The 19,346-nt window shown below is 43.3% G+C and overlaps 1 protein-coding gene across 6 annotated transcripts in view; it reads right to left on the bottom strand.

The window, feature by feature from the left end:
* The window catches only part of PHACTR1 (phosphatase and actin regulator 1), a 517,471-nt gene that overhangs the window by 272,659 nt on the left and 225,466 nt on the right, over positions 1-19,346 (bottom strand). The window contains exon 1 of one of the 6 annotated variants that reach the window (XM_018039151.1): positions 15,958-16,157. The exons of 4 other annotated variants lie outside the window; for them this stretch is intronic. The gene's annotated coding sequence lies outside the window, so the exon portion shown is untranslated. Of the gene's footprint in view, positions 1-15,468; positions 15,666-15,957; positions 16,158-19,346 lie in introns of those variants that run through there. One more of the 6 variants, XM_018039152.1, reaches the window with a different exon arrangement.

Raw genomic sequence — 19,346 nt, 5'->3', positions numbered from 1 at the left:
CAGGAAAATCTTCCTAAGAGCTAAACGAACAACCCCATCCTCTTCAACTCCCAAATTCCTACCATTCAATATTTTGAATGTACGTTGAAAATATGGTAAAATTTCCCACCTTTGGGAGAACAACCACTCCAAGCTCTGGACCCTTGGGTAATAGTAGGTAAACCCCCTTTTCTATACTCTGCTTTTGGTCAGTGGGGGGAAGGATTTGCTCTTTATCTTCTGTTGTAATTTGGTCCCTCACTTTGACAATTTCAGATGTTGCTGTAGGAAGTGAAAACTAGAGCAATAGATACACAAAACCTTTAAAAAACAAGACCCTGACCTTTTTAAAAAGTGCCTTATGAAGCACATAGTTGTCTTAAATGACACTGTAGAAGAGAAAGCATGCCTCAAAAAGGTTTATGAGCAAGATAAATACTATCCTACATGTGTGTTTGTTCTCATTTGTCCAACATCCACATTCCTTTAAAGTGAAATCTCTCTGAGGGCTTGACATATTAAAGTAATACTGCAATTTATTGACTAATAATACAGCTTCAAAGGAAAGTAATATTCTTAATGGCACCTCATCAAGTCTATTATTTATTTTATTCCTCTAAAGTTTCAAGAGACAAATTGGAGACATACAATTAGTACTATTTGATTCAAGTCTTGATTTTGGTTGTTATGAATAAAGAGCAGCTTTTCTGTTCAAGGTCAAAATAGGGAAGGTTACATTTATTCCAAGACTTCTTTCAAACATAGGCTTCTAGAGTGGGAGTATGGTAGGCAGAATAATGCCCCTCCCAACTAAATTCACATTCTAGTCCCCCAGCCTGTGAATATGTTACCTTACACATAGAAGGGACTAGGGCTCTTGAGTTGAAGAGATTATCCTGGGTTATCCAGACGGGCAATGGAATCACAAGAGTCCTTATAAAAGGGAAGCAAGAGGGTGAAGTCGGAGAGAAAGGCCATGTGGTGACAAGCAGAAGTTGCAGGGGTCCCATCGCAAAGAAAGAACCAGAGGCCGAGAACACTGGTCTCCAGAAGCCAGAAAACACAAGGGCCTGGATTCTCCCCAAGAGCCTCTAGAAGGAACCAAGTCTAACTTTAACCTATTGAGACTGATTCTGGTCTTCTGATCTCCAGGACTAGAAAAGTATAAATTTGTGTTTCTTTAAGCCACTAAATCTGTGGTGATTTGTTACATCAGCAACAAGAAACTAATCCAAGGAGGGTGTGAAAGTATTAATGCTGACCAGTCTACCAAGTGCTTCAGTCCCAAGCATCCTAACTGCCCCAATCTCAGGGCAGCAGGGTAGAATAGAAAGAGCAAAGCCTCAGATCAAACAGATTGACATCCCTTGAGTTCTGATCCTGGCTCTGCCACTTACTGTCTGTGTGCTTTGGGGAAGTTGTTTCCCTTCTCTGAGCCATAACTGTTTCAGAGGTGAGGCAGTGGTTGTCTGCATTTCAGATCCGATAGAGTTACATCTCTATAGCAACGGCAATAAATCATCCAGCTAGAGTAAAGGTACCAGCAGGTTGCCATGAGGTTTAAATGGGATGATGTGTCTAAAGGGTCTGTGCAGCGTTTATCGCCCAGCAGACGCTCAGCAGAGGCCAGTTTTCTTAACCTCACCCCATCCTGCACAGCAGCGGTGTGTATAATCCTGTAGGGAGCTTGCCAAAATGCAGGTGGTGCACGAATCTACACCATCAATACCTTCCCACCTCACCTGGGAAAGCATCAAATCTTCTTAGCAGGGTTTGTAAGATGCCTTTTTAATGGCTTTATTCAGACATAATTTATATACCCTAAAATCCATGCATTTTAAGCATACAATTCAGTGAATTTCAGTGTATTTACACAGTTGTACAACCATCACCACAATCTAATTTTTAAATATTTTCAACATCCTAAAAAGCAAACAAGTGCCCATGTACCCTCATTCCTTGTTCTCGCCCTGCCCTACACAACCACAATCTGTATTTCCTCAGATGGATTCCAAATGCAGTTCGCCCTTGCTTCAAGAATATTCAAAATTTTAACAAATAGACACCCATGAGCTTACTGACCATCATGTCAAAATTCCACATCAGCTTTTCTTTTCTCAAAAATGAAAACAGGGTCTACCTAAACAGTTTCCCTGAAGGGAACTGGGTTTTATTGGTCAGAACTTCCAGTATTACCAGAAACTGAAATTTAAAGGGTACACTTTCAAATCATGATTTTTAAGGGTGGACAAATTTAAATGCTCCCTTTTTCCTTCTCAACTCCCACTCCAAACCTCCAGTCTCAGTGGTGAGAAGACCCACTGTTATAGAGATGCATATAAATGGACCCAAAGTCTGGGGCAGGGTGACAGGTAGGGCAGGAATCCACTCCCCTAGTTTACGGAAGCTGACTCCCAGTCCCCTTTCCCTTCCCTCCATACTACCTGGGCGTCTTCAGTGATCTGAGTGCCATATCCTTTCCATTTTGCTTACCCCAGGCTTCCCTGGTGGCTCAGATGGTAAAGAGTCTGCCTGCAGTGCGGGAGACCCAGGTTCGATCCCTGGTTCAGGAAGATCCCCTGGAGAAGGAAATGGCAACCCACTCCAGGATTCTTGACGGGAGAATGCTATGGATGGAGGAGCCTGGTGGGCTACAGTCCATAGGGTCACGAAGAGTCGGACACGACTGAGCTACTTTACTTCACTTCACTTCTTCCACCCCAGGCTTCTAGGTGCTCTGCTGTATTGTTGCTGATGGGCGGCTAAAGTTGTCACCATGGGAGTGGGATCCTTGGGGATGAAGTTGGGCAGGAAATTTCTCACCAGGAATGTAGGGTGTGTCGTAAGTGATAGGGTGGCCAACTCTGCATCTGTGACAGACTCTGAAATCCAAGTACTGACAGGAACACAGGTAAAGTGTGGTGTGCAAAGAGGCTAAGAGATGAGTTTCAGGCCCCATGCTACTGGGAGCTGCAGGCAAGCACTGGAAATGCTATTGGAAATTAATGAAATCAGAAAGGAAACAAGTGAGAGGGAGACAGGCTGGGACCTGAGACCCTCGGATGCAACGCTTCCAGGAGCAACAAAACACCAAGAAACTTTAAGGGACTAAAAAATAACTGCTTACATGGGCAGTTGGGTGGGATTGTGGACAAAAAAGATACAGAAAGACAGAAAAACCCAACTGCCACTTCTGAAAAGCCATACAAAAGCAGATAAGGAACGAGGTTGCCCTTCCTCCCCGAAGCAAGCAAGCAAGGGAAACTTATTTGTTCTCGATCTCTCCTGATCAATTTCTATTGATTGAGGAAGCCGAGAACCCTAGTCAGTAACAAAATGGATCCCAAAATATTTCCTCTAGCACTAGCCGGTTAGTGCTGCTCACCCAGGAACATGAGCTCATTGAGTTAATTCCAAGGGAAGAGCCCCTAGAGGACGGCATGGCAACCGGCTCCAGGATTCTTGCCTGGAAAATCCCATGGACAGAGAAGCCTGGCAGGCTACAGTCCATGAGGTCACAGAGAGTTGGACACGAGTGAAGCATCTGAGCACACACACACACGAGCCAGGGTGGAGAGCACAGGGGCTCACATCAGCGGATGTGCTGTACCAAAGAGCGTGAAGCATCTCTTCCTGCCTGTCCCAGCCACCTCCTTTCTGTTCCCCCTTCTATTGATTGTTACCACACAGTTTCAATTCATGGAGATACGGTTAAAAAGACAAGTTTTGCAATGATCATTGTGTCCTTTATTCTTAGATTCATGCCCATGAACTACTCACAGCATAAAAAGGGCAACATTTATATGGCATCCAAAATCTTCATGCTTTATTAGCCTGTCATCATAATCAGTTCAGTTCAGTCACTCAGTCGTGTCCGACTCTTTGCGACCCCATGAATCACAGCACGCCAGGCCTCCCTGTCCATCACCAACTCCCCAGAGTTCACTCAGATTCATGTCCATTGAGTCAGTGATGCCATCCATCCTCTGTCGTCCCCTTCTCCTCCTGCCCGCTATCCCTCCCAGCATCAGAGTCTTTTCCAGTGAGTCAACTCTTCACATGAGGTGGCCAATATTGCTGGCCAAAAAACTGAGGTGGGAGAAGCATGGCTTTGGGGCAGATTAATTTAACTTCTAAAACAGGCTGGGCACTTAGGTTCCCTTCGTTTGGGTTTAACGTTTAAGTAGCTTGATACAGTTATTAGGCAAATTGCTTCTGTATCCATCTACCACAATAAACAAAGATACATCCATTTCTACTTTGCCATAGATATTTATTTTTAATCAGAAATGAGAAGAGAACTTCAGAAGAAACAGCACCTGTTGGCTAATTACTGTGAGGAAGAGAAGTTCAGCATCAATTAGGCTACAACTGAAATAATTGTATTTGGCAGACAGTCTCCAACGTTTAAGTATACAAAATTTAATTACCCAGCCACACATAGCACATTCAGCTACTTACGGGTGCTTACGGGCGCACTTTGAAAGTGACTCATCCAAAAAGATCCACTGGGGTGCAGTTATAACCAGAATCAGATGTTCCACAGAAGTCAGATTATGTTTATTTTATGCTGGGAGACAAGTGGATGGTAACATCTGCTCTTGACATCTTTAAAGCAAAATTTTCTGTGTGTGTGTGTGTGTGTGTGTGTGTGTGTGTGTGTGTGTGTGTGTGTGTGTGTGTGTGTGTGTGTGTGTGCAGGGTTCTGAGTTCTCAAATATGTCTAAGTACTCAAGCATTTTTGTTGGTGTATCAATGCTGGTCGTACCCCTAGTTAAATGTTATATCTGTAGCTCACTTATAAGAGTAAATAAGGAAGTTAAACATTTTTTAAAATAATAATAAAAAAAAAACTGTGTCGAAGAAAAGACAGTAAGAATGGAGAACCTCTGTGGGGGAGAGAATACAAGAGCAGTTGGTAAATTTTCAGAGCTAGATGCTAACTCTGTCTGCAGTCAACACAACAGGAATCTAAAGCTTCTAACTCTTTCTTTTATCAGCAACATAGAAATAGGCACTTCAGCCTCTTACTAGAGAAGTCAAGTATGAATTCACCGCAGTCTGATACTCACCAAAGACTCCAGCAAGGCATCTGACTTTGAGAGAGGTGGCCAAGAAATAGGAACTCTGCTTTTCTAGGTTAGACCATCTCAATGCTGGCTACAAATTTGAATCACCTGAGGTGCTTTAAAAACACCTATGCCTGAGTCCTAGCCAGCACGTCTGATTTAGAATTTTTCAAAGGCTTCCCTGGGTCATGAACCACTACTCTAGAACCTTGCTTTTCCAGCATTAGCATCTTCTGGAAGACTTAGAAACGCAGTACCTCGAGCCCAGCTCTAGACCTGCCCAATCAGCGTCGGCTCTTTAGCAAGATTCCCAGGTGATTCTAATGTATTTGGAAGATCGAGAACCCCTTCTAACAAGGAGGTTCCATGAGTTCTTCGTATTGTCAGCTCATCACAGAGTAGCACACCTCTCTGCTGAAATGCTTTCACTGAACCCAGCTTCTTGATTTGCCTGAAGATCAGTATAGTCAACAGTCTCCATTACACAATTCTCACCGAAGACGTTTTCCCCATGATACGCTCAATATACTTTAAGCAATTGCATTTAACTGTGCAATGAACGTTCTCTCACATTTTAATGACAGAAAAAGCTCACGTCACCAGATGTGTTTAGTTCCTACTTACAAATCATTTTAAAGCCTGAAGACATTCTAATCCACGAAAATCTCTGAAAACTGTAGGTATTCTATATATGTTGGCTTGGTGGTACTCCTATTTTATAAACTAAATCTTGTGGAGGCCAGTTACAGAAACTACTTCATTTCTTCAGCCATGAACAATGGTCTATAGGAGTTTACACAGATCATATCCTTGTTAAGTCCTTGAAACACATCCTCAAGTAATCTGCTTTAATCTCTCCTTTCCACTCAACACTCTTGGGCTCCAAAATCACAGCAGATGGTGACTGCCGTCATGAAATTAAAAGATGCTTGCTCCTTGGAAGAAAAGCTAGGATAAACCTAGACAGCATATTTAAAAGCAGAGAAATTACTTTGCCAACAAATGTCCATCTAGCCAAAGCTATGGTTTTTCCAGTGGTCATGTATGGATGTAAGAGTTGGACAATAAAGAAAGCTGAGTGCCGAAGAACTGATGCTTTTGAACTGTGGTGCTGGAGAAGACTCTTGAGAGTCTCTTGGACTGCGAGGAGATCCCACCAACCCATCCTAAAGGAAACCAGTCCTGAATATTCATTGGAAGGACTGATGCTGAAGCTGAAACTCCAATACTTCGACCACCTCATGCAAACAGTTGACTCATTGGAAAAGAGCCTGATGCTGGGAAAGATTGAAAGCAGGAGGAGAAGGGGATGACAGAGGATGAGACGGTTGGATGGCATCACCAACTTGATAGACATGAGTTTGAGTAAGATCTGGGAGTGGATGATGGATAGGGAAGCCTGGCGTGCTGCAGTCCATGGGGTAGCAAAGAGTCGGGCACGACTAAGTGACTGAACTGAATTGAACTTCTACTCAATGGTGAGCCAGTGGTGAAGACTGGGAAGAGCGTAATGGTTCTCCAAGTGGGGTCCCAAGACCAGCAGCATCAGCTGGGCACTTGGAAGAAATACAAGTTGTCAGGGCACACACCCAGACTGACTGAATCAGAGACTCTAGGGGCGGAGCTCAGCGGGAAATCACTGAAGCCCTCAATGACTCTGACATATGGGTAGTCTGAGAACCCCTTGGGAGCAGTCAATGTGAGGTGGGCTCAGAGAATCTTCATTTCTAACAATTTCCCACTTTAAACTGATCCGGAAACTTACTTTAAGGGGCTTCCCTGGTGGCTCAGAGGGTAAAGCATCTGCCTGCAATGCAGGAGACCTGGGTTTGATCCCTGGGTCAGGAAGATCCCCTGGAGAAGGAAACGGCAACCCACTCCAGTACTCTTGCCTGGAAAATCCCATGGACAGAGAAGCGTGGAACCACTGAGGAAGAGCAATGAGAGAAAAAAAAAAAAAAAACCAGCATAAACATTATGTAAAGCCCCTCTAAGAGGCTTTAAAAAAATATTCTTGAGAATTTTAGTTTATTTTTTAAAAACTCCAAAATAAAGAGAAAAAGTGTTTTCCTATTAATACATACAATGGCTCCTTTGAAGCTGCTGTTTTCTAAGAAATTCGACCTTTGGTTTGTAAGGACTAAGATCTTAACACAATTTTGGTAGAGAAGTTACCTCCTGAATTATCATTTAGCAAACGGGCTTCCCTGGTGGCTCAGACAATAAATAATTTGCCTGCAATGTAGGAGACCCAGGTTTGATTCCTGGGTCAGGAAGATCCCCTGGAGAAGGGAATGGCAACCCACTCCAGTTTTCTTGCCTGGAGAATCCCATGGACAGAGGAGCCTGGTGGGCTACGGTCTCTGGGATTGCAAAGAGTCGGACGTGACTGAGTGACTAACACACAAATGGAATATTGTGAAAAGGGCATAAAAGAGAATGAGTTTGAGTGGAAATCATGGAAGCCTACAGTCACCTTCCCTCTTCCTCTCGGGTTATCACCCCTGAAGGATTTCTTTATTTTTAGTGAGTGGAGACTCCACAAAGGCAATATGGAGAGCTCTGCTCAGGCATCTGCTAGCTCTTGGCAAAACAGGGCTTCCTGTTTTCAAGATAATGTTTTAAAATGGCTCATAAAAGGTTTCTTGGACATAACCAGTCCCTGCAAAGCAATATTTTGATGATTAAACTATAAATAAATCAGAAACATATGGAGCTAATTTCCCTGGGGTTTGGCAAAACACTTTGGACTTTATTCCATCCAGAATATTTGAAGGATGGTTTCAAGTGTTCGTGGAATCAAACATGGCTTCATGTTTTCCCAGTGCCCTTTCATGCCCTGGCAGTTTAAGAATAGGACCAAGATTCCTTAAGGTTTCTTTTTCTTTGCCTTTGTTCCGAAATTACCAGATCTCAATACAAACAGAATTTGCTCACCTAAGCGTCATAGTTGACTGAGTATATGGAACAGTTCGCCAGCAGTATTGAAACCCTCTCTGGGTTTCAGAACAGTTCAGGAGGTTTGTTTCTAATTTACAAAGGAAGGGTTTCAGACTTGCGTTATTTCAAAGAATAGCAGCTCCTTTGTAGGTGAACTCTTTCCCACTTACCTACAGAGATTCAGGCTATCTGTTCTTACAACCTCCAGCCTTTGAACTCTGTGAGCAGAAATGTTTTGATGGAGTTCACAGCCCTGGGAGGCATCTTCCGTGTGGCCAGAGAGAAAGCCCACCTTCTCTATATCTGAGGGTGCATTTTAGAAAGAGAGCCGGAGCCTGAAGATTCTGACAGGAGTTTTTTTCCCTATTAGATGCTGTTAATATGTTTGCTTGCTTGCTTTTTAACATAATAAACAGCTCTGGCACTTTTTAAAAGAAAGATTCTGTTTTTGGAAACTATTCTATCTCCAGGCACAGTACTACTAGGAGTCCTGTGGAAATAACCCTTAATACCTAAGTGTTAAGGGAAGGGTATAATTTCTTAATATCACAAGGACATAGGCAAATGAGTCTCGGTGATACAGATTTGGGAAACTTAATGAGAGACTCTATATCTTTAAAAATGTTCAAAGGTATCTGATATCCAAGATGAAACGCAAAACAAGGAGCATGTCATTTTATGTCAGGTTATTCAAATCTAATACACAAACAGCATAATCATATTTCCTCTATTAATGAGAACATCTGTAAATAAACCATAACACTATTAGTGTGAAATGAAAAGAGTGATTAGGAGAATTCTTCTTTTTTAAATTGAAGTATAATTGACTTACAATATTATATTAGCTTCAGATGTACAACATAGTGACTAATATTTTTATACATTGCAAAATAACCACCAGGATAAGTCTAGTTACCATCTGTCCCCATGCAATGTTATGACAATATCATTGACTATATACCCCATGACTCATCTGTTTTATAATTGAAAGGTTGTACATTTTCATCTTCCTCATCATTTTCACTCATTGCCCCACTGCTCTGGCAACCACCAGTTTATTCTCTGTATCTCGGAATCTGTTTCTGTTCTGTTTTATCTGTTCATTTGTTTTTTAGAGTCTACCTGTAAGTGAAACCATGGGATGTTTGTCTTTGTCTGTCTGACATTTCACTCAGGATAGTACCCTCTAGATCTATCCATGTTGTTTCAGATGGCAAGATTTGATTCTGTTTTATGCCTGAGTAATATTCAGAGAATAAGTAACATATATTACATTCTAGGAAACCTTGAAATGTTCAAACTTTTAAAATTAAATAGCACAATATAACATAAAGTGTTCAATTTCTGCACCTACCAAATAACTTTACCCCCTTGCAACATTAAAAAAGAAAGAAAGAAATCTAAAACCTCGGAGAGAAGAAGAGCATTCTTGGGGGAAAGAAGAATTTGAGCAAAATAACATGGAAAGTAGGAAACCACGTAGTGTAAAGATGGGATATTGGAAAAATTAAAATTAAAAAAAAGAAACTAGAGAACAAGATAGGGTACTATTACCATTAATGGAGCTCTTTCTCCAAGATCTTAAACCACAAAACTTGTCTCTGTAATTACAACTTCCAGGGTCACTCTGCCTGGGTCTGAAACCTCTGCTCTGTTTTTTATAAGCAGGGTGTCCTTGGGCAAGTTACTTTCCTTCTTTGAGCCTCACTGTCCTTATCTGTTAAATGGGCATAATAATCTCTGTCTTATAAGGCTGTTGTGAGGATTCAATGAGATCATTCAGCTAGACCCTCTTAACAATATCTGGAAAACAGTGAGTGCTTCAAACATAACTGGCATGTCTGTTTTCAAGCCCGATCTTTAATCCCAGTTCGAGAGACAGTGAAAGATAGGGAAGCCTGGTACGCTGCAGTCCATGGGGTCACAAAGAGTCGGACACAACTAAGCAACTGAACAACCACAATAATCACCACATTATTGTAAACTGGTTTTGTGCCTGCTACTACATGGCCTCGGACAAGGTCGTTATCTCTTCCAACCCCAGTCTGCATCTTTGTGGAAAAGTAATTCCCAGTGTCTTTCTGATATGTGCAGTAGATCTATGAAGTCACCATACATACTGAATTAGTGAAACACTGAGGTGCTATTCCTAGGGGAGTACAGGGTTAGGTTTCTGAGGCTCCGCAATCAATGTTTTCATCAACTGATCATTAATTCCTTGTCTTAGGTATGTTTCTGTTTAAAGACCTCTTGTGTGTGTGCAAAGCCACTTCAGTCGCGTCTGACTCTTTGCGACCCTATGGACCATAGCCCACCAGGCACCTCTGTCCATGGGATTATCCAGGCAAAAATACTAGAGTGGGCTGCCATCTCCTCCTCCAGGGGATCTTCCTGACCCGGAGATAGGACCGACGTCTCCTATGTGTCTCCTGCAATGGCAGGCAGGCTCTTTACCACTAGCGCCACCTATATTGTTGATCCATTAACTTTGAACTTGTGGCCAACACCACAATGAGACATCTGAACAAGGCATGTGTAACACACACTCTTGTCTCCACAAAGCATATCACAGCCCTCGTGCACTTAGGAACACCACACACTTCAGTACTACACATGGGGACTATTTTAAATAGCAAGGTCCCCACCAAAAAGCAACAACAACAACAACAAAAAGCGCAGAGCATGAGCCTAAACAGACAGCAAAGATGACACTTGTTTACAGTATGAGCTGAAAAGAACAGCAGCTAATGGGGCAGCTGCGAATGGGGAGGGGGTGAGGTAGGAGGGGCACCCCCACCCTTATCTGTGTACATCTGTGAATCACCTGCTCTTCCCTGACTTTCTGCTTCAAGCCCTTTCAGGCCTGTGAATTCAGAAAAGGCATCAGTTCCCCTCAGTTCCCATGTTTGTGTGGATATCTCAGCGATGAGCTGGGCTCCCTATTGCTTTCTCTGAAATCAAGGATCTGAAATTCAGAAAGGAAGTAATGGGTACATATCACTTACAAATCGTCTTCCTCTCCACTCACAAATTCTGTCTGTAGAATAAATAAAGGTGTGTGTGTATGCACATATGTGTACACTTCAGGCAATCGTGTCACTGAATATCATGGTTCCTACTGAATGGGACCTGGGAAAGTTGGAGACTGATTAGGGAAATAGTGAAAAGTGCACATCACCAGCTGGGCACAGGAGAAGCTCAGGCAGCGGGACCAGTCTTAGATTTCCTTAAGGAGACAGAACATTGAAAGCAAGTAGAACGCTGAGCCCATGGAATGCCATACTACTTTTGACCTCAGAGGAGCATCCAATCCCAAACAGTGTTAAATCCATCCTCCAGGAACAGCTGTCACCATAGACATGTAGCCCTGCCAGCAACAATCCGCTAGTTCTTTACAGAACACTCAGGTGGAAGTGAACAACACAAGGTCCTCGTTCTCCCTCTTAGCTGAAATATGCCAGGGAGGGCCAGCTTCTCTTGACTCTTGGCCTCGGTCTACCAGGCTGTCTTCCAAGGCATGATACCCCTATGGCAATTAAGACATCATTTTCCTTTTGAGAGATGCCATCTTCTTTTACAAATCTGACAAATTCCTAGAACAAGAATATACCTTTTAATTGATAGGTGTTATGCAGATGGTGATTGCAGCCATGAAATTAAAAGATGCTTACTCCTTGGAAGAAAAGTTATGACCAACCTAGATAGCATATTCAAAAGCATAGACGTTACTTTGCCAACAAAGATTCGTCTAGTCAAGGCTATGGTTTTTCCAGCGGTCATGTATGGATGTGAGAGTTGGACTGTGAAGAAGGCTGAGCGCTGAAGAATTGATGCTTTTGAACTGTGGTGCTGGAGAAGACTCTTGAGAGTCCCTTGGACTGCAAGGAGATCCAAACAGTCCATTCTGAAGGAGATCAGCCCTGGGATTTCTTTGGAAGGAATGATGCTAAAGCTGAAACTCCAGTACTTTGGCCACCTCATGAGAAGAGTTGACTCATTGGAAAAGACTCTGATGCTGGGAGGGATTGGGGGCAGAAGGAGAAGGGGACAACATGGCTGGATGGCATCACTGACTCGATGGAGGTGAGTTTGAGTGAACTCCTGGAGTTGGTGATGGACAGGGAGGCCTGGCGTGCTGCAATTCATGGGATCGCAAAGAGTCAGACATGACTGAGTGACTGAACTGAACTGATGGGGATGAATTATGTTCCACCCAAGTTAATATGTTGAAGCCCTAATCCCCAGTACCTCAGAATGTGACTGTATTTGGAGATGGGGCCTAGAAAGAGATAATCAAAACTAAATGAGGTAAGTCATCTCTGGTGGTCCAATAGTTAAAAATCCGCCTGCCAATGCCAGGTACACAGGTTCAATCCTTGGTCAGGGAACTAAGATCCCATATGCCTCGGGGCAGCTAAGGCTGTGTCCTTAATGAAGATCCCTGGAGCCTCCACTAAGACCTGAGCCATCAATCAATCAGGTCATATGGGTGGGGTCCAAATCCAATAGGATGCTGGGGTGGGGGAGTTGGGGGGGTGCTTCCCAGGTGGCTCAGATGGTAAAGCGTCTGCCTGCAATGCAGGAGACCCGGGTTCGATCCCTGAGTCGGGAAGATCCCCTGGAGAAGGAAATGGCAACCCACTCCAGTACTCTTGCCTGGAAAATTCCATGGACGGAGGAGCCTGGTAGTCTACAAGCCCACAGGGTCGCAAAGAGTTGGACATGACTGAGCAACTTCACTTTCACTTTTTCACTTTCCTGATAAGAGGAAAAGGCATGTGGGTGTTCACAGAGAGGAAAGGCTGTGTGAGGACCCAGCGAGACAGTGACCATTTTCAAGCCAAGAAGAGAGGTCTCAGGAAACAACAACTCTGCCAACATCTCGATGTTGGGCTTCCAGCCTCCAGGGCTGCAAGAAAATAAATTTCTGTTGTTTAAGCCATCCCAGCTTACCCAAAATAGTGGTATTTTGTTACAGAATTCCTGGCAGACAAATACAGTGGTTACCGGTTATCCGCTAGCTATGGATTATCTAAAGTGATTTTCTTCTGCATTATTAAGAAGGAAACTCTGTTTCTTAGTAACACGGAAACTATATTAGGTGCTGCTCTGTTCACATATTATTTCATTTACTCCCATACAACCTCCCAGGAAAGTACTTCACTACCCCATTTTACAGAGGAAGAAACTAAACCTCAGAAAAGTCAAGAAACTTGCCCAGGCTCACTCATTGAACAGATGACAGAAATGGATTGAGACCCAAGTCAATCTGAACACAAAAGTCTTATTCTTTTAACCAAAGAATCTATATTTCTTTGAGGATGAGATTTTCAAGAGCTTCCCAATTTTACATCTTCTGACCAGCTGTCCCGTAAACTATTGAACTGTCCCAGAAGTGGACATCTGAACTGCAACTTGGCATCTGAACTGCATTTTCCAAACTCTCTTATACTGAAAGCACTTTCTTACACAAGTCCTTTGTAAGACTACAAGCCCTGGTTCTTGGTGTGGAAAACATCTGTTATTTAGTCAGTCGAGTCTGACTCTTTGTGATCCCATGGACTATAGCCCATCAACCTCCTCTGTCCATGGGATTTCTCAGGCAAGAATACTGGAGTGGGTTGCCATTTCCTTCTCCAAGGGATCTTCCACCCAGGGACTGAACTTGAGTCTCTTGCTTGGCAGGCAGATTATAGCCTGTGAAAAAGTAGGCACTACAATTCAGGCAGATTACCAAATTTTAAAGAATTAGAGAAGAAAAATGCACTCAAAACTGAAACTATTCAGAGCATGGTGTTCTCTTCTGTGATTTGGAAGGCGCCGATGGCTCCTGCAGTGTCTGGAGGTCATCCTTAGCAAATTCCACCCTCATTATATTATTGAAGTGCAGAAATGCAGATTTCCAGCAAGTTTCAACCAACAGAAATCTTGATAAAAAAGAACTCAGCGTGCTGACATTAATTATTTAAGTGGTGCTTCCTTGAGGGACTGACATGGCTTGCAAAAGGAGCTCCATAAGTTGTTTTCTTCTATTGTGAATATTTATAATATTATGCTATCGATCATATTTCCAAAGTGGGCTTTAATTAGAAACCTCATTATGCTACGCCGTTTGGCTTTGTTGTCAGTTTAGTCTTGTTTGTTGAGCATCAGAAGATGGGTGTCTGGCCACAACAGAGAGAGGAGTCTAGAAATTCACCATCTACTAAGTCTTTTCAATTCCCAAATACGCTACATAATCTCAAAGATTTAAGAACCACTGACTCGGGAAGGATGGTGTGGGATGAACTGAGAGAGGAACACTGAAGCATATACATTAACATACGTAAAACAGATGTCACTGGATTTGCTGTGTGATGCAGGGAGCTCAGATCCAGTGCTCGGTGACAACTTAGAGGGGTGGGATGGGGTCGGAGGAGGTTGGGGTTCAAAAGGGAGGGGACATATGGGGTATACCTATGGCTGATTCATGTTGATGAATGGCAGAAACCAACACAATATTGTAATTATCCTCCAATTAAAAATAAATTTAAAAAAGAAACCCCTGGCTCAAGATCATTTTTATTCTAGTACCTGAATATCCTTTTGCAGTGATAATTGTATCAGTCTAAGGAGTTTTTATAAGATACATTCAAATCATACAGTCTGCCCCAAACTGGGAGCAGGATGGAGAACTGGGGAAGGACAGCAGAAACTTGATAACATCTCTATAGGCATTATTCTGAGTACACTTTCCCTTTGATTCTGACATCCCCATATTTTGCTTAGCGCATCTCCTGTGGTCAAACAAAATAGCAGTTAGTGATGAACTCTTCCAAATTCACACCCTGCCTATTTCTCAGGTTCTCTAGCAGTCGGTGGGGGGAGGAGGGGCGCCGGGGGCTCCGAGGAGATCCATTGTAGCATTTCTTATTCAAAACAAGTGAGCTGTTATCAGTTTGCTTATTGATTTTTATCTCTATGCTGCAAACCTCAAAATGCCACAGCCCATCTGGGATCCCACCAACCTGTTCCTTTACTCATCCTGTCATTTTCTTAGTCATGCTTCTTTTTGATCCTTGACAACGTTTCCCTGCACCCACCTTCCTGGAATTAACTGCTGGTTCGATTTTTTTTTTTTTTTCCTTTCCTGTCTCTTTAAGTCAGAAACTTCCTGAGGTTCCTAAGAGCTGGCTACCTCCGCAGGCGTCCAGGTCTCCCAGCAAGTCTCCATGGCAGTGAGATTTGCAAATGAATCCCCCCAGATCTGAGAAAACAGCCGCAGTTGTCTAATCAATCTCTGACTTCCAGCCATCTACCAGGGCACCAGTGGGTTTCAAGAGAGCCAATGAACCAAAGTCCGAAGATTGAAAAACCCAATCAACTGATACTGGCAGCTCCAGAAAGGAGGAAGTCCCCAAACGGAACAAAATATAAAACCAATACTCAATCCAACTAACACACAAACAGCAATTAAATTATTTATGATTCAAATGCCTACCTCGCAGATTTCCCAAGCTCTCTGCTCACACATGTATCTTCCTCTGCTCTCTGCCTCCCCAGAGGCTGTGCTTTCTCAGCCTGAACAACAGTCTTCTCAAGAGTCAGGCTCTGAAATACACATGCTACACACGCCCAGACAGCCTTTCGGTGCCAGGCAGCCCCTTCTCCATTCTTCCCAGCCCCAGGCCAGCTCATGCCAGCTCCCAGACAGGCAGACCAACTCCTCCATGGGATGGAACTGGGGCAGGGGAAAAGATCAGACAGGAGTTGGGGATGAATTTAACTCATCAAGGACCGGGTGGCCGCCCATCCAGGCAGGAAGGGTCCATCTTCATCCCTTCCCTAACCTTAAAACCCCTCACAGACGGTTTCTCCAGCTTCCTTCAGATCCCAGAACAAGTTAGCAGACTCCTCCTGGCTCGTTTCCTCCTCGCACCCAGACCACTCCCAGGAGGCAGCCCCCAGCCGGCCGCAGATAGCTTCTTACCTTCGCAAAGCCCCAGTTCTTAAAAGCCTGGCTGGCGTCTCCAAGGAGTCCTGCGTTTTCCTTGGCATGGGGAGTCACCAGTTTCAGAAACAGGGCACATTTCGAAATGAAACAGAAAGTAACCCGGTGATCCAGACAGGAGCCCCCGACCTGCACTTAGCTTTGGCTCTCCGCAGCCTCGGGAGGCCTGGGACTCTGCCAGCTCGCCCAGCTGTTTCAGCTCAGAGAGAATTCAGAGGAGGCTGCAGCTTGGAAGTCTGGAACTCACAGCCTGGGCTCTGCTTTTTTTTTTTTTCTCTTTTCGGAGTATTTGTTGAGCTTTTTAACATGCAGTTTGTCTCCTTCTGCAGGGAATTACTCAGTGAGCCTGTCACCTGACTCCCAGCGGCTCCATTATATAATTCAAACAGTGCCATTTGAGTTGTGATCAGAAAACCACACTCCTCCCTACCCCCCACGACCTCCCTATCCCTTCCTTAGAGCAGAGGGCAAGACACTCAAAGCACCAAGCAAAGACGATCACCCTTTCTTGCAACTTCAGCAGAGCCACTGGATTTCTGTAGTGTATTTTTTATTTCCTCTGAGGTTTGAGTTTTCTTGGGCAGTGTGCATGCTAAGTCACTTCAGTTTTGTTCAACTCCTTGTGACCCCTGGACTGTAGCCCGCCAGGCTCCTCTATCCATGGGATTATCCAGGCAAGAATACTGGAATGGGTTGCCATTTCCTTCTCCAGGTTTAGGACCTTCTGAATGTCAATGCTGAGTTAGGGGATTTCTCAAAATGTAACATCTCGAGATGTAGCTGTAGCAGTATCCTTGATTTTCATTTAGGGTGGTGGTTTGTAGATTAGATGAATCAGTGAATGGATTTGCAAATGACAGAGCTCATCATCAGTTGAACAGCTTCACACAGATTTAATGACACCTGCGCAAATGAAATCCAAAACCTAGAATGTTTATTACTTTAGCCACAATATCTAAGTTCCTTGAAATCTCAAAGAAGTAGATTGAGTGGAGAGGTCATTGAGCATCTTTAGCCAAAAGCCTGCCCTGACTCCAATCATCAACATTCCTCCTCCAGCTACCTCAAAGAAGCATGACATCCAACTGAAAACTGCAAGCTTGATGCGCAAACACCACTTCATGGCCAAACCCCCAGTCTCTACTATCAAGCACGTGGAAATTCTTAAAGCCAATCTATATAAATATTTGGAACCAGCACTGTCCTGTGTGAAGGTAATAAAAATCAGTCCTAATTTCCCTTTCTTAGCATCAGTTATCTCTGTTCAGATGATGTATATTGATTGGCAAGTATGTTAAGACAGAATTGACCCAGGAATGAGAAATCTTTGAGAAACTTGGGGGGCATAAATGAGCATAACACTTCAGGTTCGTTGCTCAGTCATGTCCGAGTCTTTGCAACTCTGCGGACTGTAGCCTGCCAGGCCCCTCTGTCCATGGGATTTTCGAGGCGAGCATACTGGAGTGGGATGCCATGCCCTTCTCCAACATGCCCTTCCTGACCCGATCAAACCTGGGTCTCCTGCATGGGACGCAAATTCTTTATTGTCTGAGTCACCAAATGATCAACATTAAAAAAATTAATAAATACTCCAACCTATTTGCTTTTTCCTTGTCAAAGCCAGATGAACTATATCCAGTGGTGGCTCTGGGTTCCTAGTCTCCTCCCAGCCAGTGGAGACTTGTTGCTGAAGATGGGAAATGCTCCAAAAAGACTGTTAAAGTCTAGGGAACAAACACTAACATGGACACCTCCTTTTGGCTTTTCTTGGTCTCACCTCTTTTCTCCCTTTTGCATTGCCTCACTCCTATTGGCCAAAGGAACCTCCCCAGCCCTTCTTGCCTGCCTGCAACAGTGTATTAATAGTTGATACTGCGGCTATACTAAACCATGTGACATTAGACTGATACTCTGCCCTAAGATGGGACTTTCCCTGGTGGCACAGTGGTAAAAGAATCCACCTGCCAATGCAGGAGACAGAGGAGATGCAGGTTTGATCCCTTGGTTGGGAAGATACCCTGGAGAAGGAAATGGCAACCCACTCACTCCAGTATTCCTGCCTGGAAAATGCCATGGACAAAGGAGCCTAGTGGGCTACAGTTCCCAGGGTCACAAAGAGTTGGACACGACTGAGCATGCTCCTGCCCTAAGAATAGTTTGCAAAATTCTTTGTAACTACCCACATATCCCTCTGAAGTGGGCATGGGGTAATTATTCTTCTTATCCAGACCCAAAGAAAGCCAGTGACATAGATAGAAATTAGAAGTCAATTTTCCTACACTCAGAGCTCTGTTTTGCAAAGGAAGACACAGATATACATTAAAAAACATAACTGTATAAACATGAGTGACAGATTGATGTCTGTTTATATCTCTCCCTCCAGGTGTGGTAAATACAGAGTGTTGTAGCCATTGCTATGGTAACTACTTGTTTATTAATGAGAATAAGGCTACATAGTAAAATATTAGAAAACATCAGGTGGTGAGGAAGAAAAGCAATAATGCAAAATAAATACTTGGTCTCTGTACACTCCTTCAACACTGACACCACAAAACTCCAACTTCCTAGACCAGTGTTGTCCAACAGGAAAACAACATGAGCCACATATGTAATTTAAAATTTTCTAGTTGTTGCATTTAAAAAGAAAAAAAAAAAAACTAGTGAAACTGATTTTGGTAATATTATCAGCTTGACAAACACCAGCTGTCCAGCTGAGAGGCTCATTCTGCCTCCTACTTCAAATCCAATATATTCAAAATATTATTTCAGCATGTAATATTATAAAATTATGAACAGAACATTTATGTTCTTTACTTCAGTCTAAGTCTCTGCACTCTGATACGAATTGTACATGTTTCACACTCACATCACATCTCAATTAAGAGTAGTAGCTACATCTCAAATGTTCAATAGCCACAAAGAGTCAGTGGTAACCACATTAGATAGCCAAACTTCAGACTATATTTGGTCATTTAGGCTTGAAATTTGTTCTCTGAGTACACATTTGTCTGTCCCTACTTGGAACTTTGAGAAAAATGAACTGAATTCATTTGGCTCTAGCTTTGTGGCATAATTCAAGTGGTGTTCTCTTGGGTGGAGCAAGAAAATATCAAATAAGCTTGAAACTGAAGTAGTATTAAAGATTCAGCTTCTTTCATGCCACCGGAGGATCATGAAGATTAAAAAAAATAAATCTCAGGTTTATAAAAATTCCTTTCGTGGTTTGTCCCATTTGCCCAAATTACCCAGAACCACGCTTGACTACACTGTGCGCCCTCTCCTCTCGGCGCCCCTAACCGATGGCTCAGTCATAACAAGCCTGGGGGTCTCTGCCTGGCCTCCCTGCCCCCACTCTCCACCCATTCACA

Source organism: Capra hircus, chromosome 23 (genome assembly GCF_001704415.2).
Source record: "Capra hircus breed San Clemente chromosome 23, ASM170441v1, whole genome shotgun sequence".
NCBI classification, from domain to species: Eukaryota; Metazoa; Chordata; class Mammalia; order Artiodactyla; family Bovidae; genus Capra; species Capra hircus.
Note: the sequence above shows the minus strand (reverse complement) of the source record. Positions and strands in the feature narration are given on the sequence as shown.